This window comes from Dipodomys merriami, unplaced genomic scaffold (genome assembly GCF_024711535.1).
Source record: "Dipodomys merriami isolate MVZ:Mamm:240054 unplaced genomic scaffold, mDipMer1.0.p SCAF_7, whole genome shotgun sequence".
Lineage (NCBI taxonomy): Eukaryota > Metazoa > Chordata > Mammalia > Rodentia > Heteromyidae > Dipodomys > Dipodomys merriami.
In genome coordinates, this window is record NW_027206290.1 from 65,848,924 (window position 1) to 65,874,104 (window position 25,181).

At 43.0% G+C, this 25,181-nt stretch overlaps 1 protein-coding gene across 2 annotated transcripts in view; it reads left to right on the forward strand.

The window, feature by feature from the left end:
- The window catches only part of Slc23a2 (solute carrier family 23 member 2), a 123,713-nt gene that overhangs the window by 27,803 nt on the left and 70,729 nt on the right, over positions 1 to 25,181 (forward strand). Inside the window, exon 1 of one of the 2 annotated variants that reach the window (XM_070006824.1) lies at positions 21,854 to 21,991. The exons of the other annotated variant lie outside the window; for it this stretch is intronic. The gene's annotated coding sequence lies outside the window, so the exon portion shown is untranslated. Of the gene's footprint in view, positions 1 to 21,853; positions 21,992 to 25,181 lie in introns of those variants that run through there. 2 annotated transcript variants of the gene reach the window in all.

The window sequence follows — 25,181 nt, forward strand, 5'->3', positions numbered from 1 at the left end:
AGCAAATACCAATTTCTTCAGTTCACCCTGGCCTTTATTCTGGGAGAACATTAAGTGGCTGACCTTGTGCTCTCAATGATATATAAGCCTCTTACCTGCCCCAGGGCCTGGGCTTTGATCTTAGCCCTGTGGCCTTGTGTGTGAAGGGCTGGTTTTCTTGTTCCCAGCAGATTGTGGCCTCCAAAGGAAAGAGAAGTTATGCCTGTGCTCTGACTCAAGTTTAAGCTCACTGATAACCTCGTGTTTTTGTTTATAGCTTGGTTTCTCCTGCTTAACTCTTTGATTGATGATTTCTCTCCCCCAAAAATGCATTTTTTCCATTATCAGAACTTGTGACCCAGTTCTGTGGTTTGGTCTCATAGCCTTTTCCTTCTAAATGCTCATTTTTCTAAGCAACATAGGATAATACTGTCTAGATACAAATCTTTGTGGAACTTTGACTTGTCTTTCGATAATTTTCCTGTCCAAGGCAACTAAAATGACATTCTGCTGATTTGCAGGTTTTGTCCTAAATTAAGACTTTTTCAAAAAGGAGCACACCTTTTAGAACACCTATTAGAAGATAATTCTAATTTATGGTAACTGTAAATTGGGAATGCTTCATGATTTCTTACATGACTCTCCCATTTCACAGTAGTAGCTTGATGCTTAACCCTGCCAGCCCTTTCCTGTGTATGTAAATCCATACATACAATGAATACTTGTCAATAAAAGTGGGTGGCTACTGTAAATGCTGTGCAGCCTTCACTTTATTATTATTATTATTTGGTTGGTCGTGGGGCTTGAACTCTGGGCTTGGGCACTGTCCCTCAGCTCTTCAGTTCCAGGCGAATGCTCTACCACTTGAGCCACCACACCACTCTGGTTTTTTTTTCCTAGTGGTTTATTGGAGATAAGAGTCACATGGACTTTCCTGCCTGGGCTGGCTTTGAACTGTGATCCTCAGATCTCAGCCTCCTGAGTAGCTAGGATTACAGGCATGAGCCACCAGCACCCCACTTTCCAGCCTTCACTTTATAAAAAGCACATACTATATTGCAGTTTATTTAACTGGAAGAAAGCATTCCTTTCTTTCTTTATTTCTTTCTTAAATTTTGTGTTGATACAGGGCCATTGCACTCAGAGCCTTGAGCTCACCCTTAGCTTTTTACTGGTTAATTGGGGATAAGAGGCTCAGATTTATCTGTCTGGGCTGGTTTCAAACCTTGATTCTTAGGATTTCAGTCTCCTAAGTAACTAGGATTACAGGTATGAGCCACAGATACCCAGTGTCACCCATTCTGTTTCTCCTATTGTTTGGTGTTCTATTACTCATCTTGATGAACCTTTATTGGTGGATGTTGCTTTGTTCTTCCCATCTCATCAGACTTCGTCAAGTTTTTAGTTGCCATGGCTTGAAATCGATTCATTGTGATAAAGACTTTTTGAGAAATAACTTTACCTTTTTATAAGATCTTGCATGCAAAATATCTTTTAGCGAGGAAAATATTTTTCTCTATTTGTGTGTGTGTGTGTGTGTGTGTGTGTGTGTGTGCGCGCACGCGCACACACACACACACACACTAGGGGCAAACCAGAGCCATTCAGTGCTGAGCAAAGCAGTCTACCACTGAGCTACAGCACCAGCTTTACTTCATATCCTAATCACTTAAGTATTTCTTGGTCCCAAACAGCAAAAGACTGGTGTTGACTTTCTGGAATTAAACACAAGTCTCACTTTGCTCATTGAGGGCTAGACTGGTAGTCTGATGACATTTGTGTGCTGATTTGCCTGCTGGCCCCTGGTGAATCAGGATGCTACTTCATCCAACAACAAATGGAAGAGTTGACAGATTCTCAGCACAAGTATTTTCCAAGGAGGATCTGGCTAAACTGTCAGTTATCGCATACATCTTTCATCACTTCGGAGAGCCAGGCTCATGGCTGGGACTGTGCCAGCTATTGCTGAGATTGTCTGTATTGTGAAATATTTGTATTATGAAGTGTATGCGCAGGTACCAGAGTGTACAAGACATGTTCATTTAGTGAATAGTAAAAGAATGTCTGTATCTATCAACAACCTAGCTTTAGAATAGATTGTGACTGGCTTTTTGAGAAACACTGTCTCAATATATGAAAAAAAATACCTTTTTCTCCCCAATGATATTTAAGGCAATGTGGAACAGCAATGAAAGACAATAGTTTGATCCCTATTCTGTTGGTTCTGGGCTCTATAACCTTGGCCAGGAGACCTTATACCTTTTGGGCTTTCTTCCCTATAAGATGTGGACCAGGTAGTTTTTGAATTGTGTGTGTGTGTGTGTGTGTGTGTGTGTGTGTGTGTGTGTGTGTGTGTGTGTGTGTGTGTGTGTGTGTGTGTGTGTGTGTGTGTGTGTGTGTGTGTGTGTGTGTGTGTGTGTGTGTGTGTGTGTTAGTATTGGAGATTGAATTCAATCCTTCTTGCTTGGTTTATTTGCTTAAGGTTGGCCCTGCTCTCACTTGAGCCACAGCTTGACTTCTGAAATTTATTTATTTATTTATTTTGGTTGGTTGTAGGGCTTGAACTCAGGGCCTGTGTAGTGTCTCTGAGCTCTATTCCTCAATGCTAGTGTTCTGCCACTTTTAGCCACAGCTCCACTTCCGATTTTCTGGAGGTTAATTGAAAATCAGAGTATCATGACTTTCCTGCCCAGGCTGGCTTTAAACCTTGATTCTCAGATCTCAGCCTCCTGAGTAGGTAGGATTACAGGTGTGAGCCACCAGTGCCCAGTTCCACTTCTTGATTTTTGGTAGTTAATTGGAGACAAGGGTCTCACAGATTTTTCTGCCTGGGTTGGCTTTAAACCACAGTCTTCAGATCTTAGCATCTTGAGTAGCTAGGATTACAGGTGTGAACCAACCAGCTCCTGGCCAAAGTTGCATTAAAAATTATTAATAATAATTATTACTTTGTACCAGTCTTGGGGCTTGAACTCAGGGCCTGGGCACTGTCCCAGAGCTGCTTCTGCTCATGGCTAGCAATCTACCATTTGAGTCAGAGTGCAACTTCAGGCCTTTTCTGAGTAGTTTATTGAAGATGAGAATGTCACAGACTTTCTTGCCCAGACTGGCTTCAAACCACAATCCTCAAATCTCAGCCTCCTGAGTAGCTAGGATTACAGGCATGAGCCCCTGGTGCTTGGCCCCGAGCTTTTTTGATCAAGGCTACTTCTTTCCCACTTTATGCCACGTCTTTATTTCTGGCTTTTGGGGCAGTTAATTGGAGTTGAGTCTCCTGGAGTTTCCTGCCTGAGCTGGCTTCAAACTGTGATACTCAGGTCTCTCATTCTCCTGAGTAGCTAGGATTAAAGGCATGAGCCACCAGTACTTGGCAAAATTGCTTTTTAAAAAATTCTAAAAACTGTCCTTCAGAATATTTTGTGCAAATGGAAACTTGATATGGTATAGCCTGTGGATGGGCTGGAACCTTGAAGATGTTCTACAAGGAGTGAAGTAGGAAGGGAGGCGATGGAGTGATGGAAGGAGGTAGTGGGTGGCATATACCATATGTACATATGGAAATATTACAATAACCTCCTCCCCTCTTGTACAACCAGTACTATGCTAATAAAAGTCAGGTCAAGGAGAACAGGGGAATAAGTAAAGGGGGCAAATATGATCCAAGGACTATATGTATATATGGGAATACCATGATGAAATCCTTTACTTACTATATACCAAATACACACACAAATGCACACACACACACACAACTAAACAACAAAAACATGAGTTCAGTTTAGAAGTAATAGAGTTAAGATTTAGGATTAGGTATAGTCCAGTGAGAAATAGCTTACATTCATGCAGAGTGCCTCCTGCTAAAGTTTTTTTTTTATTACTTTCAGTTTTAAAATACCATTTTCCCCTCCTCTAGCTAGGACTTAACTCCACTCATTAGGACTTCCTGTATGGCTTTGAGCTTGGACCTGGGCACCACAAAGAAAGGTAGCTTAGGTACTTGTGAGGAAAGCAATGGACAGACTTGTACCAACCATGACATTTAGGTGCATCTGAACCACAGTCTCCAGTTCTTTCTGTGAACAAATTATGCTGACAGCCCTTCATCATCCATCCCTATTGTATTTGACCTCACCCTTTGTGCATGCCAGGAACGGTCCAAGCACATAACCTGGGAGTAATGAGCTGTTAGGTTAATGTTGATGATAAGGTAATGGGCTTCTTTAGGCCAAATTCCATGTAAGTAGATTAAACCAGAAAATAAGCAGGCGTAGTCTTGCCACTTGTATTAATTACAAGGTAGGAGGTAAATATTTTTGTTTTTCTTTCCGTGCTTTTGACTTTTCTTTTTTTAATCATCAACAAATATGTGTTGAGTGCCTCCTGGTGTCTGGGGCCCTGGGGAGGGTTTGCATGTGAGGACCCTGGGTGGGGATAAAGGGAACTGAGAACTGTTTCCTTACCCCTTTCCGAGAATTCTGTAATTTAATTAAGCAGGTTAAGCACATAAATATTACTAAGAAGCATTCTCCCTGGCCCCGTTTTCTACTCACTCCCTTATCCCAAATCTTGAAAGACAGATTTTGTCTGTCTGTCTATCTATCTCTCTACCATCATGATGAATACAGATAAGGACATTGCTTCTTGGGGGGCGGGGGGCGGAGAATAGCCTGGTGGTAAGATTGTTGGGCATAGTGCATAACATTTAAGTTTAAAAATTTCCATAGACGTAGGGTCTCCTATTCAACCCTCTTGCTTACTACTTTTGCTCTACCACTTGAGCCATGCCTTCAGTCAAGCTTCTTGCTTAATTGTAGTTGGAGTCTCCTGAACTTTTCTAGGTTGACTTTGAACCCTGATCCTCCCGGTCCAGCTTCCTGTGTAGCTAGGATTATTGGCCTGTACCACTTGTACATGGCTAAGAAATGACACTTGTGTTGATACATTTTTCTGGTACTTTGTCCAAACAATATATTCAGTATAGTATGTAATATGTCATGGTTTTTAATTTAATTTACAGACAGTGAAATTCACTATGGAACTTTCAGAAATGTAGGGTTTTTTTTTTTATTTAGAAAATTTATTTGTGGTAAAAGAAAACAATTAGTAATCCAGATACACAACAAACATGCTAGTCTCAGAATTAGAAAGAATAAAATATACTTGGTCCTACCATTATGAAATTTTTTATTGTGAAAATACTGTACAGAGGGGTTACAATTACATGGGCAAGGGAATGAGTACATTTCTTATCAATCATTGTTGCCTCCTCCTTTGTTTCCCCTTCCCATCCCTTCCCATCTCCCCCCGCCTCCCATTATGAATTTTTTTCTATTTCTTCCACTCTCTGAATATACTGGGTTCCTTTTCTTTCTTTCTTTTTCTTTCTTTCTTTCTTTCTTTCTTTCTTTCTTTCTTTCTTTCTTTCTTTCTTTCTTTCTTTCTTTCTTTCTTCTTCCTTTCTTTCTTTCCTTTCATTCCCCTTCTCTCCTCCTTCCCTCCCTCCTCCTCTCCTCTCCTCTCCTCTCCTCTCCTCTCTTCTCCTCTCCTCTCCTCTCTTCTCCTCTCCTCTCCTCTCTTCTCCTCTCCTCTCCTCTCCTCTTTTCTTTTCTTTTCTTTCATGCCAATCCTTGGGCTTGATTTAACTCAGGGCCTGGACTCTGTCCCTGAGCCTCTCTGTGCTGAAGGCTAGCGCTTTACCACTTGAGCCACAGTGCCACTTCTGGCCTTTTCTGTTTATGTGGTTCTGAGGAATCGAACCCAGGGCTCCATGCAGGCTAGGCAAGCACTCTACAACTGAGTCACATTCCTAGCCTCCTTTTCTTGACCATTGTGCTGAAAGGCACATTTACATTTCACAGACCAGCATTTAGTACAATGAGTTTTAGGTCTCATCTTTATGATTTATTTCATAAATCTTTTTCTGCTATTGTTTGATAAGAATTTCTCTCTCAGGTGGTCTTTGGTGGGCACTTGTTACCTGTTTGCATCACCCTGTGAAATTCAGCACTCAGGTGGGAGCGGGTGGTTCTTCCATTACCTCTGTTTTTGGTATCTGTTTGTTTGTTGTTGGTACTAGGGCTTAAGGGCATTAGCTTTTTCTGACGTGGCTGGAACTCTACCACTGGAACCACAGCTTCACTTCCACCTTTTGATAGTTTACTGGGAATAAGAGTCACAAGTCACAGGGACTTTCCTCCCTAGGTTGGCTTCAAACTGTGATGCTCAGATCTCAGCCTTCTGAATAGCAAGGATTGCAAGTATAAACCACCAATGCCCAGCTTGTTCTGATGCCGACAGTGGAACCCAGAACCTCCTGTATGCTAGGCAAGTACTTTTATGAGTAAATTTCCTATTGCCTTATTTCTAGAAGGGACACCTTTGTTCTTGTTCTTAAAGGTCATCTTTGACACAAGTCTTTACTTGTTTTCTTTGAAATCAGTCCCTCTATTCATTCCTGTTTCTTGTCATATTCCAGTTGCCAGGATTTTGGGGGGGGCCTGGGGGGACCTCTAGGCCTGGGTACTGTTCCTGAGCTCCTTTTGCTTAAGGCTAGCACTCTTGAGTCTCAGGGCCACTTCTGGCTTTTTCTGTGATCTAATTGGAGATAAGAGTCTCTTAGACTTTCTTCCCCAGACTAGCTTCAAACCACAATTCTGAGATCTCAGCATTCTGAGTAGATAGGATTACAGATTACAAGTGTGAGCCACTGGTGCTCAGCCTCCAAGATTCTTATATAGCCGACTCTCAGCATCTCTGGGTTCTGCCTCTCTGAATTCAGCCAAATGCTTATTAGCTAACTGACCGAGATCTTCATAAATACTCAGAAGAAAAAACTGCACCTGTATTAAAATATTTTTATTGTCATCCCTTTCCCTAAACAGCACAGTGTAACAGATATTTTGCATAGCATTTACATTATGTTAGTAATGTAATATAAAGATGATGTGACGTATGCAAGGCTATGTACATGTTATATGCAAATACTATGCTATTTGTATAAGACTTGATCCTCCCTGAGTTTTGGTTTGGAGTCCTTGATGGATCTAACCAAAGGATGCCAATGACAGCTGTTCTAGCATTAACACAACAGAAGCCTGTTAAATTTCTCTCTCTCTCTCTGTGTGTGTGTGTGTGTGTGTGTGTGTGTGTGTGTGTGTGTGTGCGCGCGCTCTGTGTGTGTGTGTGTGTGTGTGTGTGTGTGTGTGTGTGTGTGTGTGTGTGTGTGTGTGTGTGTGTGTGTGTGTGTGTGTGTGTGTGTGTGTGTGTGTGTGTGTGTGTGTGTGTGTGTGTGTGTGTGTGTGTGTGTTTTACCAGGGATTAAACTTGGGGTCTTGAGCTTGCTAGTCAGGTGCTCTCACTAAAGCCATCCCTGCAGTCCTCTTGATCTTCCATTTTTGAGATGATTCTGTGATGGACTGTGAGTTATGTGTACTTTATGTCTATTTTTGAGTTCCCCTTGACCTTGTGAGAGATGTTCTTCTCTCCCTTACCCCATGAATTATATGGCTGGGCTGGACTTTTTTATGGGGGGGGGTAGGGAGCAATCAAGATTCTTCTTTCACCTGCCTACATATGGTACCCTCCATTGTAGTCCCTCTCAGGATTCAGGCTGTCTTACAAGGTCCCAATTCCTACTTTCCAGAGTGATCCTGGTATTTTCCTGAGCCATCACAAGCCTTTCTGTAGCTGCTGTAATTCTTTTCTCATGCACTTGTCCTGGCTGTCCAATTAGATGGAAAATTGCGTCAAGTCCATCTCCACAGTGCCTAAATCATGGTCCTGGTCAGGGAATGAGTGGAATGGTTGGTTTCATTCACTTGGCTTTCAGACTGTCAGTACAGAGTGTAACATATCTACCTTTTTACTAAATGAGAAAAAGAGAGAAATCCTTCCTCTTTGCCATCAGAACATGCAAGTGACTTCATTCAGTGCTTGGGTTTCCTAGCTGAGGATGCCAGAATTGTGTGATTCAGGGACATTTTAGAAATTGTTAGAACAGCCATTTGGTAGAAACTTAAGCCAAGGGGCTAGGAATATGGCTTATGGTAGAGTACTTGCCTAGCATGCATGAAGCCCTGGGTTCAGTTCCTCGAGTACCAAATAAACAGGAAAAGCCAGAATCTGTGGCTCTCAAGTGGTAGAGTGCTAGCCCAGGCCCTGAGTTCAGGCCCCAGGACTGGCAAAGAAGAAGAAGAAGGGGGGGGGGGAAGGGAGGAGGAAAGAAAGAAAGAAAAAGAAAGAAAGAAAGAAAGGGGAAAAAAAACGAAGTCAAAAACTTTGAGTTGTGAGGAGAAAGAAATTATTATTTTGATTGGCACTTGATTTCTAAGAGACTTCAGTATGTCTGCTAATTTCTGTAGTTTTTGGTTTATAGATGGTGCTGTTGACGTCAGTGACTGGGCTTTCTCATTACCAAACGTTACATAAAAATATTGTGTTGTTTATGCTTTGATTCATGGCAACAAGGGAACTAAATATTTACTGGAGAAATTGGGCAGTTTCAAAAACCTATGTAAACACTGATGGTGAATACACAGCTTGCATAAGAAGGAAGGAGAGAAGAGATGGATGGTTGTGTAATGAATGGTTGCTATGAGGGAGAGTCCAAGCAGACTTGAAAAAATGGGCCTTTACTATTGGAATTAAAAAGTAATAATAAATTAGTAAGTTAGTGGTGGATTAAGACCAACTATTTATATAAGCTAAGTTGTTTGCCATTTTTCTCTGGAGTGGAAAAATGCCACTAATAACTCTTCTAAGGATAGTCCTTTTCAAACCACAGGTATTATTTTGTCTGAGGTTCCTATTCAGAGGTAGAACCTGCAATCTAGTAGTTAAAAGCCCTTTTGGATTTCAGTTGTGTTTACCCTGTGGGGCCTATGTCGTAATTTTAAGATTTCTTGGGCTGGTTCTGGGTTTCCAGCAAATAGCCCTTGACCTGAGCCCTTCTGACCTTTCTTTCAGTTTTAAGCTTCTTGTTAGCACATGGATTTCTGCTTTGGCCCCTCTCTCATCTGCCCTTTTCCTCCCCTCCAGTTATCTGTGTGTGGACAATTAGGTGTTGACAGCTGTTCCTTCATGCAGGCTGTGAGCTGGTTGGGAAGATACTAATTATTGGGTTTGTTTTGGTATTTGGGCTAAGATAGATGACTGTGTCTGTGCGTACATGCGTGCGTACATGCGTGTATGCCATGCGTGTATGCTCTGTAATAGCCTTTTCTCATTTCCTGGAGTCCACTTTCTTGGGATCAATGCTGTCTAATATAACCATACTGAGAATCATGTCCATAACTTTTTAGTAGCTACATTTAGCAGAGTAAAGAAACTTTACATTTAGCAGGGTAAAAACCAACAAGATTAATGTAATTAATCTCTACTGAGAATTTGCTACTGAATAATATCTTTGGGGCCTCTTAAGTTATAGGATTTGGGGGGTGTTTTGTAATTCACTTCTCTTTCAGGAACTGTATGATCTTCACTCTTCCTGTCAGACTCAGAGGTTTTTTATTGCCTGGAAAATACTTGTGAACCACTTTAGCAAGTAAATTGATTACTGTCCCCACCCTGACTTGAGAAGAAGAAAAAACTCTTAATCTATTTTAAGTTAATATGTCTCTCTCTATTTTTTATATATAAGTCAGATTATGAGTACATTTCTTTTTTGACAATCATGTATATATTATATGTATATGTATAGTAATCTTTTTGTTATCCAAGAATTGCAAACATGTCTATAACCTATAATTCTAGACAAGGTAATGTTTAGGCCTTCTTCCCCCCCAAATAAATTGTAGACCTATGATAAATGAATGAGTACAGTAACCAATGCTAAGTGAAATTGTCCTTTGAAAAGACTGAGATTCAGAAATAGAGGATGTGAGAAGATACAAGAAAAAGAGAACCCTTGTAATATAATAGGTTTAGAGAGAGTCAAGAGTAACCATCTTGGGCTGGGAAGGTGGCTCAGTGGTAAAGCGCTTGCCTTGCGTGCCAGAGGCCCTGGGTTCGATTCCTCAGCACCACATAAGCAGGAAAAAAAAGCCGGAAGTGGCGCTGTGGCTCAAGTGGTAGAGCGCTAGCCTTGAGCTGAAGAGCTGAGGGACAGTGCCCAGGCCCAGAGTTCAGGCCCCACGACCGGACCCCCCCCAAAAAAAAAAAAAAAAAAAAGAGTAACCATCTTATAAGGTTCCTTAGGTGTTGGATATAAGGGACTTATGTATCTGGTCACTGAGGGGCTTACTTGCCTCCATGACCTCTCTCAGGGCGCATATATCTCTCCATAGGGAATACTAAGTTTGAGTGCTTTGATTTCTAGTTCTTTTTCTCTGTATGTTCACTCTAGTTTTAGCCTTAGACAACAACTCATGGTTTAAAAATTATGAAAATGATACACATTGTAGGAAAATAATATATTAAATCATTTTGACTCTATAAGCTACCTGCCATTTTGGTGCCTTTCCACATAAGGCTATCAGGTATGTTTTACTATTGTCCTTTGCTCCAGTCAGGAATACATGGCAACATGTATACATGTTATTACCAGGGTGTTGTTTTTTTGTTTGTTTGGTGGTTTGCCCAGCACAAGACTGCTTCACATTTGCTATACTTGCTTGATCTGCTGGTATTCTACCACTTGACACTTGAGTCATGTTTCCTATCTGGCTTTTTGCTGGTTAATTGGAGATGGAATCTTGCATATATATATATATATATATATATATATATATATATATATATATATATATATATTTTTTTTTTTTTTTGGCCCAGGCTGGCTCTGAACCACCATCTTTTTTTACATTTTATTTTATTTTATTTTATTTTTTGCATCCTAATAGTCTATTCATTTTTTTTATTGTAAAGATGCTATACAGAGGGTTACAGTTACGTGAGTGAGGTAATGAGTACACTTACTCTTGAACATTGTTACCCCCTCCATTGTTTTCCCCCTACCATCCCTTCCCTCCCTATCTTCCCTGAGGTTCTTTTTTTTTTTTATTGTGATTAAGTGATTACATAATTTCTGGAATTTCACAGTGTTGTGGAATAATGATGCTCATTTAAAGTCACAAGTTCATTCTAACGTTCCTGGAGCAAATTGTCTATCACAGTCTATAACATATAACGGTGTTCACATGTTATACACCATACGTGTGATCAACAGCATTGAACCACCATCTTTTGAGATAACAAACTCCAAAGAGGCTAGGATTACAGATATGGGCCGCTGGTGCCCGGCAACCATCTTAACAATTCTTATGGTTAAGCAAACTGCTTCTTTTTTCACTGTTGATCCCAGACTGGCCTTGAGCTCTTGGATCTTGTGGCTGCCTCCAGTTTCTAAGTACTGGGATAGCAGGAGTGTGCTGCCACACTTTGCTAGGCAGAGTACTTTTAAGGTTGTATGGCTAAGGTGTTCTGAAGTCAGTGTGCCTGCCTTCCTGACCCGGCAGCTTGCGAAACACTTTAGTGTATCCTTTCCTCTCCAAAGTCATTATCTTTTTGCCAACTTAGGAACCATATAGACAGAGAAGACATGGATCGGTCACTGCATGAACCCCAGAAGAAAACAGCTCTGGATAAAGAAGGATACTTAGTATGAATTGTAGTCATTGCTTTGAGGAAAGAGTACAGTAAGTGATTTTGAGTTTGAGGAATCTGGAGGAATTTGCTGATACTTAAAAACAAAGATCTGAAATATGACTAGAGTTCTCTAGGGGGTATAGTATTCCCAAGCAGAGAGCAGGAGGCAGGGTCCTTCAGCCTTAGTCAGCCATCACTTTTTTGCCACCTTCTCCCCTTCCTGCCATAACTTTCAGTTGTGTGATCATCTGCTCCCAGCTTGCCGCCTTGTATTGTGTCTTGCAGTGCCATCACTGAATTGAGGCTCACCTGGCCTCAGGTGAGCTTTTCTGGTACTTCATCTTACCTTTGCAGGGGGCTTCACTTCTAGCCCACTACTGAGCATGACCTCATCATGCTCAGAGATGATCTTGAACTTAGGGTTTCCGAGTGTGTATGTTTCCTGTCCTTTGTACCTCTCATTCCATTCCCCTTGCCTGTGGTCATTCCTGTAGACTTTTCCTTCTGTGGTCTCTGGTTTTCTTCTTTCTGCCTGCTGAGACACTACCTGTGGGTCCTTTTTGTTGGGTCTTGGTCCGTAAAAGACGGACCGGGTCCAATGAAAGGTAAGTGCAGCTGCCTAGCCCTTTCCCCAGCCTCCCTCAGCCCGGGAGACAATCAGACACAGCGGGGAGCCAAATCAAGCTGGTAGAAAACTCGTTTATTAACAGAGAGCAGCCCTTTTTAAAGCAAAAAAGGGCGGGTGGCATGGCAAGGGAGGAAGAGGAACCAATCACTGTCAAGGTCACACCCTGTCATGCACCTAAGCCTTCACAGGCTGGTTAGGCACTGATAGTAAGGCGAATTGGGCTCTGCCCACTCTACTCTCTCTCAGCGCCATCTTTGCTGCCCATGTGCTCTACAGTAAATTGGGCTCTGCCCACTGAACTCCCTCTCAGCGCCATCTTTGCTGCCCATGTGCTCTGCACCTCTTACCTGCATTTGTACTTTGCTCTTCTTGGCATTGCTTCGGTGTTTAATTTCCCCCCTCCCACCCGCAGAGTTTTAATTTTATTTGTGTGTTTGTATGTGCACATGTATATATACACATTAATGAGTGCTTTTTGCTGATTGAAATGAGCTAGAAGAAATCAGGTAATAAGGCAACTTTCTCAGTTACAGATTTTTGAGTTTGGGAATCAAATTGGACTTTTTTTTGGCGGGAGGAGGGGAGTTATATCCTTTTCTCCTTCCCATAACCGCTTCTATTCCTTCCCTTACTCAGTCACTTTAACTTTCAACTAGAGCCTTAAACTGTGACCTCCACTGCTCAGTTCATGAAGAAAATAAGCCATCAGATAAGTGCTCCCTGACTTCTGGTCCTCCCACCCCTATTTCTCCACCCCTTCATTAAGAAAATAAGTCATCAGGTCCATGTTCCCCCACTTCCTGCTCTTTTGCCCTGAGCGTGTGCTCTGAGCATGTTTACCAGCATTTTACCAGTAATCATCACGTACTTTAACCCACAGAGGAAGTGAGGCTAGGGCCATAGATGGTCTGTGTGAACAGTTGTAGCATGTTTCCTGACTGAGGTTACATGCTGTGGTTTCCTGAGGTAGAGAGAAAATGTCTTATGAGGATATGATTGTGTCTTCCTGGAGGGCATGGATGATGGGTGTTTAGAAGTGGTGTGGAAATGACTCTTGGCTTGGCAAGAGGAGGTTAAGGCCCTCTTTACTTCCCACTCCAAATGATAGGATTCCTTCTGTACACAATCTATATACTTTCCACCCAGCCTCTCATGATCATGATCTGATCATGATCGTAAATAAGAATACGTAGATTGATTTCCCCCCAGGAGGAGAGGAGATTGGAGATGAAGAGGACATCAGGTTAATTTTTCATTTAAGTAATCAATCATAGATATAAAGGGAAGTCGAGAGGAATGTGAGACCATCACAGAGACATTAAGTCTCCCTGTGTGATTCTAAGTCTCATCTCTGGAGGCAGTTGCTCTTACAAATTTTTGTGTATCATTTTGTGTATCCATTAGCAACAGTCTTTGGTTAAACTTTCTTTTTTTTCCCCTTAGGTTGTTTTTAAATCTAAATTTGAAAATTGAATAGAAAGGGGCTGGGAAGGTGGCTCAGTGGTAGAGTGCTTGCCTTGCATGCATGTGGCCCTGGGTTCTATTCCTCAGCACCACATAAGCAGAAAAAGCCGGAAGTGGTGCTGTGGCTCAAGTGGTAGAGTGCTAGCCTTGAGCTGAAGAGCTGAGGGACAGCGCCCAGGCCCACAACCAACAACAAAAAAAAAAAAGAAAGAAAGAAAAATTGAATAGAAAAAAAATAAAAGAAGCTGGGTGCTGGTAGTTCATGCTTGCAAATTGTATCTATCTATTCAGGAGGCTGAGATCTGAAGATTGAGATTTGAAGCTACTCTGGGCAGAAAAGCTCATAAGGATCTTATTTCCAATTAGCCAACAAAAACCTGGAAAAGTGGGGTGTGTGGCTTAAGTGGTAAATTGCCTGCCTTGAGAGGAAAAAGCCAAGCAACAGCATGAGGCCCCGAGTTTAAGCCTCAGTACCGGCCCAAAGGAAAATTAAGAAAAAAAAGAAAGGACAAATGCAGACTAGAGATGTAGCTCTGAGGTAGCGTGCCTCAAACCGAGCCCTGGCTTCCAACTCCAACATGGCAAAAAACATAAAAGTTGCCTAATAAATCTGAGCATGTTTTTGCTTCAGGCTTTTTTTGGGGGGGGGGTCAGTCATGGGGCTTGAACTCTGGGTCTGGGCTCTATCCCTCAGCTCTTCAGCTCAAGACAAGCACTCTACCACTTGAGCTGCAGCACTGCTTTCGGTTTTCTGGAGGTTAATTGGAGATAAGAGTGTCACAGACTTTGCTTTGCTTCCTGGGCTGTCTTTGAACCGCAGTTCTCAGATCTCAGCTTCCTGAGTAGCTGATTATAGGTGTGAGCCACTGGTGCTGGCCTTTTTTTTTTTAATAAAACATTTCAGGTATTTTTTAGGAAGTCTCTGCTAGTCTTAACCTCCCCCTCGTTTTTTCTCAGAGGTTACTTTACCTTTTTTTGTTACATGGTATTTGTATATCTACCAACCAACCCTTAGTATCGATTGTGCAATTAAAACCATAAAGGTGATGGCTTGCCGTGTGTTTAGTAACTGTGGAATATGAACCACTGATCACATTTTCAAGCCACGTTAGACACGTGGCTACATTCATTCATTGTGACAACTCACCTTATCCCTCTGTTTAAATGTCATGACTTGGAGATTTTCCTGCTGCTGCCTTGGCACACTGTTACCAAAAGTGGCATCATAAACTGTATGCTGGTGGCTCATGGCATTCCCAGCTACTCAGGAGGCTGATAACCCCCCCCCCCCACACACACACACACTCCCTGGTATTGTGGTTCAGAGCCAACCCAGGCAGTAAAGTCTTCGAGACCCTTATCTCCAATTAATCACTATAAAGCTGTAAGTGGAGCTGTGGTTCCAGTGGTAGCATCATAGACTTGAGCAAAAGAAGCTCCGGGACCGTGCCCAGGCTCTGAGTTCAAGCTTCAGGACTGCCACCGCCCCCACCTCCCACTCCCACCCCCCCCCCCAAAAAAAAAGGTGGCACCAAGATATAGTGACTGTCCTTTCCTGGGGAGCTTCTCTAGAGTCCAAGTGTGCTGAGATGAAGCTTTGCTAGGTGGTGATGCAAACACCTCAACCTACATATGTTACCAAAATCATTCTCTTAGGCATGTGAACTAGCTTACAGTTCTGGCAACATGTGCGGGGAATTCCTTTATCTACACAATGCTGTCACTTGGTGGCATGAAATACTTATTCCAGCCTCATCTGGTAGATGAGGAATGATATCTTCATTGAATGTGGATTTGACATGCATTGTCTGTCCATTCACTACTAGTTGCAGGTGGATGTTGTTTCTTGGTTTTGGCTGTCATTAACTAAAACCAGTATGAACATTTACATACAGGTTTTTGTCTGAATACAAGTTTCATTTTGATAGGCGGACATACCCAGCACTAGTATTGCTATGCAAGAGAGTAAATGTATGTGTAGCTCATAAGAAATGAGTGAATGATTAGTCAAATTAGTTGGACTGTTTTGCACACTGGCGAGGAAGGAGTACACGAGAGTACCAGGTTCTGTGTTTTGGTCAGCAGTTTTGGTGAGCAGTTTTTCTTCTTACTGTGTTATCTCTTTGGCTTAATTTGAAAAAGTTGAGAAAGATTGTACTTGAAAATAATTGTAAGTATTTAAAGTAATTGAGTTTTGCCCTTTTTGGTCCGTCCGTCGTTCCTCCCTCCCTCCCTTCCATTGGTTGTGGGGCCTGAACTCTGGGCCTGGGAGCTGTCCCTCAATTCAAGGCTAGTGATCTACCATTTGAGCCACAGCGCCATTTCCGGCTTTTTCTGCTTATGTGGTGCTGAGGAATCAAACCCAGGGCCTCATGTCTGCGAGGCAAACATTCTACCACTGAGCTACCTTCCCAGCCCTCATTTATTTATTTCTTCATTACCAGTAAAGAGGCTTGAACTCAGGGCCTCACATTCTTTTTTTTTTTTTTTTTTTTTTGTTGGCTGTGGGGCTTGAACTCTGGGCCTGGGCGCTGTCCCTCAGCTCTTCAGCTCAAGGCAAGCACTCTACCACTTGAGCTACAGCGCCACTTCTGGTTTTCTGCTGGTTTATTGGAGATAGGAGTCTCACGGTCTCTCCTGCCCAGGCTGGCTTTGAACCGAGATCCTCAGATCTCAGCCTCCTGAGTAGCTAGGATTACAGGCGTGAGCCACCAGCGCCAGGCAAACATTCACTGGCCTTTTCACTTCAGGCTAGTATTTTGCCACTTGGGCCACACCTCCACTTCTGGCTTTTTGCTGATTAATTGGAGATGAGAGTCTCCTGGCTTTCTTATTCTGGCTGACTTTGAATGGTTATCCTCAGGTCTTAGCCTCCTGAGTAGGATTAAAGGTGTAAAACCACTGGCGCCCAACAAGTCTCCATTTTAATGACACTGTACACTTCATATCTGCATGATTCCCACCTCCTTCTCCAGGCTTTGACTAAGATTTAATTTGAAGATACTTTTTCCATTACTAAAAGCCTAAGTATGAAACTTCAGATGGAGGACAGTACCCTTATTTTACAAAGTGAGTGGTTTTGGATCCATTAGTTAATCACGAGTTCCAGGGAAGATGCTGAGCCAGGTGCAGTGCTGATTCCTCTAGCCCTGTGTCTGCTGCCTGGTGCCAGGCAGGGCACACACGGATGGTAGGAGCGGAGAGGAGACCATCCGCAGTGCTTACCTGGAGAGTCGAGTGAACTCTGGTTTTACCTCAATGCTGGAATCACCAGGTGCCTGCCAGCACACATTCCAAGTCTTGCCTTCAGATTATGGATGAATAGCTAGCCTTTAAGCGTCTGCCAAAGAAGCCAATTTAATAAATCTGATAGCCAAGGTGAACAATGAATTTATTCATCGGTACCAGACGCTTACCCTTTATCATGAACCTTCACTTGGTCCCTCTGAAGGAAAATAACTTTGACCCTTTCCCCCCAGCACGCCCCCAGTTTTGAAATATGTGCTGATCTATTCACTTTTGAACATAAACGGTGGCTTATGCTAAATAGGCTATCTTGCCAGGGCTCTGCTCAGATTGCTCTCTCCACATGAAATTTTTTCCCCTTTGATTGTCAGATTATTTTATAATTTACATAAATATAAATGTTTATTATGCTGGATGTATATAGCTTAGTAGTAGTGTGCTTCTCTAGCATGTTAAAGGTCCTGTTAAAGGTCAAAGAAAATTTAAGTGCTGGGGATTGAACCCAGGGCCTCATGCATCTATACAAAGTAGCCTGGATTTCTTCTCAGAGGTGCCTTTATGTGAAAGAGGAGCTTCTTAATCACACAGTTGGGGGGCTTTTTTCTTAAAATTTTCCTCCCTGATCCTAGGGATTGAACACAGGGCCTGGCATTGTCCCTTAGTCTCTTTGTGCTCAAGGCTAGCAGTGTACCACTTGAGCCACAGTGCCACTTCCAGCTTTTTTGAGCAGTTTGACTTTTCTGCCCAGGCTGACTTTGAACTGTGATCCTCAGATCTCAGCCTCCTGAGTAGCTAGGATTACAGGCATGAATCATGGGTGCCCAGCTTTTTTCTTAATTTTTAAAAATTAATTCCTCCCACTAGAGGTACTGGGGTTTGAACTTAGGACCTCACAATTGTGCAGCTGGCTTGCTAGGCTGGCCCTCTACCTCTTGAGCCAAGCCTACAACTTTCCGTTTTTGCTGATTATTTTAGAGGTGGAATCTTATTAACTTTTCTAGCTGTGCTGAAAATGAAGATGGATTTTAGACTGTGATCCTCCAGATCTCAGTTAGGATTACAATTGGAAACCACTAGTGCCAGGCAGAGTACTGACTTGTGACATGGTGCTGGATGTAACTGGTGGCAGGAGAAACACAGGAAGGAGAGTCATGCTTCTTCCACTGTGTCTAGTAGCCAGAACTGCCCCAGGTAGTTGCAAAGGCAGTAAATGATGCCTTAGTTGTGGGTCACATATCCAGATTCAAAACCAAGAGTCCTATTAGATGAATGAATAATTAAATGAAAGAGATGGGCTCACTTGTTTCCTGTTTTCAAAATAAGTTTTCTGTAAACAAGAATAACTATTTGGCTGGGAAGGTGGCTCAGTAGTAGAGCGCTTGCCTTGCATGCATGAGGCCCTGGGTTCAATTCCTCAGCACCACATAAGCAAAAAGAAAAAAGCCGGAAGTGGCACTGTGGTAGAGCGCTAGCCTTGAGTTGAGCCAGGCCCAGAATTCAGGCCCCATGACTGACAAAAAAATAACAACAACAACAACAAAAAACGACTTGTCAGTTGTGGGGTTTGAACTCTGTTCTCTGGGTGCTGCCCCTGAGCTTTTTCTGCTCAAGGCAAACAGCTTTTTTACTTAGTACCAATTAAATGCAACACTAGAGGGCACTATAAGTTAATTCATCTGCTTTGTTTTTCGTTAGTTTTTTTTTTTTAAAGATTTTCCTCTCTCCCAGGTCATTTTTATCACAGAATTAGTTTTTGTCTCTTCGATAATAGTAGGGGTGCTGAAATGTCAATGTGTATGTATGATGTTTCATCAGAAAGATCAAACAGATAATCAGAAAATATGGAAAAGTTTTTGGTAAATTCAAAAAAAAACTTTTTTGTGCCAGTATTGGGGTTTGAACTCAGGGCTTTGTCGTTTTGTTTAGCTTTTTCTCTCAGGGCTAGTGCCTCTGCTTCTGTCTTGTTGCTGGTTAATTGAAGGTAAGAGTTTCATATGCTTTTCTGCTGAGGCTGATTTTTGAGCCATGATCTATAGATCTCAGCCTCTTGAGTAGATAGGATTATTCTGAGCCATCAGTGCCTGACCTAAAAAATATTTTTATGCTGAAGTCAGGGTCTTGAGCTAGATAGGTAGGCGGCACTCTACTACGTCAGCCATATCTCCAGTCTCCCCGCCCCCCCCCCTTTTTTTTTTTTTTTTTTTTTGCTAGTCCTGGGGCTTGAACACAGGGCCTGGGCACTGCCTCTGAGCTTTTTTTTGCTCCAGACCAGCATTCTACCACTTGAACCACAGTACTACATTCAGCCTTTTCTGTTCATGTGATACTGAGGGATTGAACCCAGGGCTTCATGCATGCTAGGCAAGCACTCTACCACTAAGCCACATTCCCAGCCCCTTCAGTCCTTTGTTTATGGGTCATTTTACATTTGGGCTGGCTTGAGCTGCAATTTTTCTAGTTGTGTTTCTCTATGTTGTTGGGATGGCAGGCATACTCACCCGCCCAGTCATTGAGATAGAGTCTCTCAAACATCTTTTTGCCTGGGATTACCTGGAATTGTGATTCCCCCATCTCTGCTTCCCAAGTAGCTAGGATTATAGGCTTGAGCCATAAATCTGAGATTTCATTAATAAAATTAGATATTTTCAAATGCATAATTATTCTTGTAGAATTAGGTTCTTTTTTTTTCTTGTATTTTTATTCCCTTATTTTCTGTCTTAAATTTATCAACCATACATAGGTGCTAAGAATTGAGGTGCTCTTGCCAGGCATGGTATCATATGACTGCAGTTCTAGCTACTCAGGAAGCAGAGGCAGGAAGAATGAGAGTTCCAGGCTATCCCAAAGCAAACAAACAAGAAAAGGACAAGGCACATTGCTCAATTGGGTTCAATCACTAATACCACCACCACCACAAAAGAAAAGAATGGCACTGCATATTCATTTTGCTTCCTTATACAAGGAGAGAAGACAAACTTGGAATTAGAACATACAAATAAACACAAAAGTGGCATCCACAGCCAGTCACCAGTGGCTCATGTCTGTAATCTTAGTTATTCAGGAGGTTAAGATCTGATGATGTTGTTACAAAGCCAGCCTGGACAGGAAAGTCTGTGAGTCTATTTATCTCAGTTAACCACCAGAGAACCATAGGATGCCAGCCGGAGTTCAAGTCCCAAGGAGTACATGTGTGTACACACACACACACACACACACACACACACACACACACACACACACACACACACACACACACACACACACACACACACACACTCACACACACACACACACACGCACACACACACACATGTGCACACAAGAACCATATGAGTTAGTGGGGAAATGAAGTATACAGGGAATTTTGTGTGCCTGCATACTGGGGATTGAATCCAGGATTTTATGCAACTATTACTTGAGCTAGTTATTTCCCATCTTTATTTGTTTTTTATTTTGTAGTTGAGATAGGTTCTTCATACCATTGTTCAAGCTGCCATCCCTGCCTCTGCCTCCCAAGTAGCTGGTATTTGAACCACCATGCTTGGCTATTTTTTAGCCTTGAAGTACATGTTTCTAGACTGGCTGGCTTTCTTTTCTCTCTCTACCTCTTCCTTCCTCTTTGTCTTTCTCTGTCTCTGCCTCTGTCTCTGTCTCTTTCTCCCTCTCATGCCCGCCCACCTTTCCTTTCCTTTCCTTTCCTTTCCTTTCCTTTCCTTTCCTTTCCTTTCCTTTCCTTTCCTTTCCTTTCCTTTCCTTTCCTTTCCTTTCCTTTCCTTTCCTTTCCTTTCCTTTCCTTTCCTTTCCTTTCCTTTCTTTTCGTCTCCCTCCCTCCCTCCCTCCCTCCCTCCTTCCCTCCCTCCTTCCCTCCCTCCCTCCCTCCCTCCCTCCCTTGGCACCTGTTTCATTGTTGGTGGTTCTCTTGGCTCCTGCAGTACTTGTTTGTTCTCTGAGGCTGGAGTCATCATGGACTATCCAGACAACAGTCCTTGACTCCTTGGGCATGTTGTCCCATCTGATTGGGTTGTTATGTGGGGTCCTGTGTTTTGTGGTGAGTGGCTCTGCATTTGGCCCTAAAAGGTCTCCCCAGTTTTTAGATGGCATCTTCTTCAGTCACATGTTTGTTTTTTTTTTTAATCTCTCTCCTCTCTTTGCTAACTTACTTCCTCAAGATTTTCATGAATGAGTAGCACTTCTAGCTGCTTTTCCCTGGAGGGATCTTGGTTCTTCTTCTACCTTTGTATCACAGGGTAGATAGACCCCCTCCTGGCTGCCCCTTGTCACCCGAGCCTCATGGTCCTTGTTTGGATGGGGAAACACAGTCAGGTGTAGAGGAGGAACGGCAGGTCCTTGCCCCTGTGGCTGGTGGGCCCTGGCCTGGGTCAGGACTTGCAAGGACAGTCTGGTCACAGGTTCCTGGTGTTCCTGGTGTTAGGTATTGTCTTGGCTTTTTTGTGTCTTTGTGGCCGCTTCCACTGTTCAGAGGGACTGCATGCCAACACTGCAAAGGCATGGGCTCCACTACCAGCCCACCAGCACTGGTTATCTGTTCACTTTGTCTGTGTCATAATGAAGGGTTCCTACCCTGGGATTGGTGATACGCTGTGAAAACAGTTGTCCTTGGGCTTCTGATTGGGAAAGGAGAGACTGCCAGGGAGTAAAGTTCTTTTGTACTGAGATGACAGCAGCCTGAGTGGGCTTACTCATCTAAACGGTAGGGTTTATGAGGATAGGTTTTAATTTCTTCTTTGTTCGGGCTTGAGGAACATAATCCCATCTGGCCCTCCACAGTAGAATATAGAAAGCAGCTATAGATGAGCTGGAGACCAGACTAGAGGCCTGCAGTAACCGTTTGTAACCAGGCGGCGGCTGTTGTGTAATGTAAATAGCATTTCTGACGAGGCGGTGCAGTTATACAATTTTGGCCAGCCTGTGAGGGTTATAAAAGCTGAAATTGCCTCTGCACCTGAAAGTGTCTCACGGTGCTCACCCGGAGGGTCACGGCTGGCACAGAGGAAGGACCTTGGCCTTGCACAGATGCAGCGGGTGGAGCTCTGATTCAAAGACGCTTGCAAAGACACTTGTGTGGAACAGGTGAGGTTTTAGTCTAAAGGTAAGACCATTCTGGGTACCAAAGCTTTGCTTTGCAGGGGTGGGTTCTGAGGCTGAGGATTAATTCCTGGCATGTGTCTGGACATGTCTGTCTGTTTTTGTGTGTGCATTTATTTGTGACCATGTGTACACTTGGATGAAGCTATTTGTGGCCATGTGTCTGGTTTGCTGCATGTCCAGCTGTTTGTGTCTCTGTGAATGTGTGTGTGTGTGTGCATGTGCACATGGGCATGCCTGTGTAGGAGCCTGCAGTTCAAGTTCACCAGCTGACTTAGTAAAAAATTCTCTAGTCTTTCTCAGTGCTGCCCGACAATACTTAAATATTAATAACAGAATAGTCACATTTATGCAACTCTGAGAAGACAGTGTCCTTCATTAAGTATGTGTGAAGGAATAGCAATAAAAATCCTTATCTGCAGCAATTAAAGAGCCAGAGTCCATGTTTTCCAGATATATAACTTGCTTTATATTCCTGGGCAGGTCTAGTCTGGGAATGCCAAGGAAGGCTCTGTGTGTTCTTTTCATCTTTCCCTTCATTTAGAATTTCAGGCAGTCAGTGAAAACCAAGAGGAATGCATATTGATTAAACAAACTTCGTGGGTATTGTCTTCTAGCTGTGTACATAGACTTTGTTTCATCCGTGAAGGTTCTGGATTATGAGAATAAGTTCATATGCTAGAGAAAAGCTAGGCATTTTGGCGCACAATTCTAAGCGACAATAGTCTCTATTGTTAGTGAAAAGTTTGATTTTGCCTGGTATTATTTATTTCTTTAGGGCCAGTACTAGAGCTTGAACTCAAGGCCTGGGTACTGTCCTTTAGGTTTTTGTTTTCCTAAATTTATTGGGGAGATTTTTTATTTATTTATTTTTGCCTAGCCCAGGGCTTGAACTCAGGGCCTGGGGGTTGCTCCTCAGCTTTTCAGCTCAAGGTTAGCACTCTACCACTTGAGCCACAGCGCCACTTCTGGTTTTCTGGCGGTTTATTGGAGATAAGAATCTCATAGACTTTCCTGCCCTACCTGGCTTTGAACCATGATCCACAGATCTCAGCCTCCTGAGTAGCTACGATTACAGATGTGAGCTACCATCACCCAGCTGTACTTTTGGCTATTTCTGTTTATGTGGTACTGAGGAGTCAAACCCAGGGCTTCATGCATGTTAGGCAAGTACTCTACCACTAAGCCACATTCCCAGCCCCTAGATTTATTATTATTATTTTTTAATTAAAGCTGACACTTTTAACACGAGCTATACCTCCACTTTTGTCTTTTTTTTGTTTTTAACTTCAATTTTCTGCTTGGGCTGGCTTTGGACTGTGATTCTCAAATCTGAGCCCCCTGAATAGTTAGTATTAAGGCTTGAGCCACTGTTGCCCTGGCTGGTGTTGTTTTTTCTTTTATTTTGTTTTTAGATAGGGACTTGCTGTGTAGCCTAGGCCGGCCTTGAACTCCCGATCTTTCTGCCTTAGCTACTCTGCTGGTAGGATTGTGGGTGACTACCACCAAATCCAGCAGTGGATACATTTTTACTGTATTATTATTATTAATGGATGTCCCCTTCGGGGGGGGGGGGGGGAATACAGGAAAAGAAGTTGAGTGTGGTGGCTCAAGCCTGTAATCCTAGCTACTCAGGAGGCTGAGATCTGAGGATCTCTGTTCAAAGCCAGCTTGACTCTTATCCCCAACTAACCACCAGAAAACCAGAAGTGGTGCTGTGGCTCAAGTGGTAGGGTGCTTGCCTGGAGCTGAAGAGCTCAGGGACAGCACCCAAGCCCCAAGTTCAAGCCCCATGACCAACAGAAAAAAAAAAAAAGGAAAAGAAAAAGTGTACATATATACAAACATGGAGTATTTAAAAGGTTCCTGTTTAGGCCAGGTGCTGGTGGTGTCTCATGCCTGTAATTCTAACTACTCAAGAAATCGAGCTTTAAGAACTGTGGTTTGAGCTGGGTGCCAGTGGCACCATGCCTGTAATCCATCCTAGCTACTCAGGAGGCTGAAATATGAGGGTCGTGGTTCAAAGCCAGGCCGGGCAAGAAAGTCCATGAGACTCTCATCCCCAATAAACCACTCAGAAAACCAGAATTGGCACTGTGGCTCAAGTGGTAGAGCGCTAGCCTTGAGCTAAAGAGCTGAGGGACAGCGCCCAGGCCCAGAGTTCAAGACCCACAACTGACCCCCCCAAAAAAGAATTGTTGTTTGATGTAAGCAGGGGCAAGAAGGTTTGTGAAACACTTGTCTCCAATTAACTATTAAAAAAAGCTGGAAGTGAGTTGGGTTTCAAGTGATTGAGTGTTGGACTGGAGCAAAAAGCTCAGGGACAGCACCCTGGCCCTGAGTTCAAGCCCCCAGTTCAGGTACACAAACAAAAAGGCTCCTGTTTATAGTAGATCAGAAAAAAGAAAAAGATTCGCAAAACCCTTGCTACCAGCCAAACACTGGTGTCTCACCTACTCAAGAGGCTGAGACCTGAGGATCTCGGTTCAAAGCCAACCCAGGCAGCAAAGTCTGTGGACTCTTATCTTCAATTAATCACCAGAAAACCAGAAGTGGTTCTGTGGTTCAAGTTAGAGTACTGGCCTTGAGCTAAAGAGCTAAGGGACAGCGCCCAGGGCTAGAGTTCAAGCCCCTTGACTCTTAAACAGCAGCAGCAACAACAAAAACGTTTGCTACCTAGATTACTGTGTACTTTCATGATCTTTTGGGCAAGGATTATAGCATCCAGCCCTGGTAATGGAAAAGTGCTTTAGGCAAACCCATCATTTAGTTACGAGATATCATTGGAGGTGTATGAAACTTGAGCATTTCTCTTTCCTCATTTTGGGAGAGGCTGCCGGGAGGAGGGGAGTAACTAATTCCAGGAAAGGTCCTGCAGACAAAGAACATTGGGAAAGAGAGGGAAGCAGGTGGTTGCAAGAATGTCCAGGTTCAGCAAAATGGAATGGATCTTTGGGAACAAACAAGAGAAAGAAAGCAATCTGGCTTTGGCACTTAAGACACCAGGAAATGACTTGAGCATTGGTCCGAAGAGTAATTCAGAGGCAGAGTTAGGAAGTCCATGAGCTCAAGGCTGGGTTATGGGTACTTACTTGAAATGTTTCTCCCAGTGCATGTGGCTCCCAACAGAGGCACAGGAGCTGAAGGTGACCCAGAGTATACTTGGGGCTGTTTT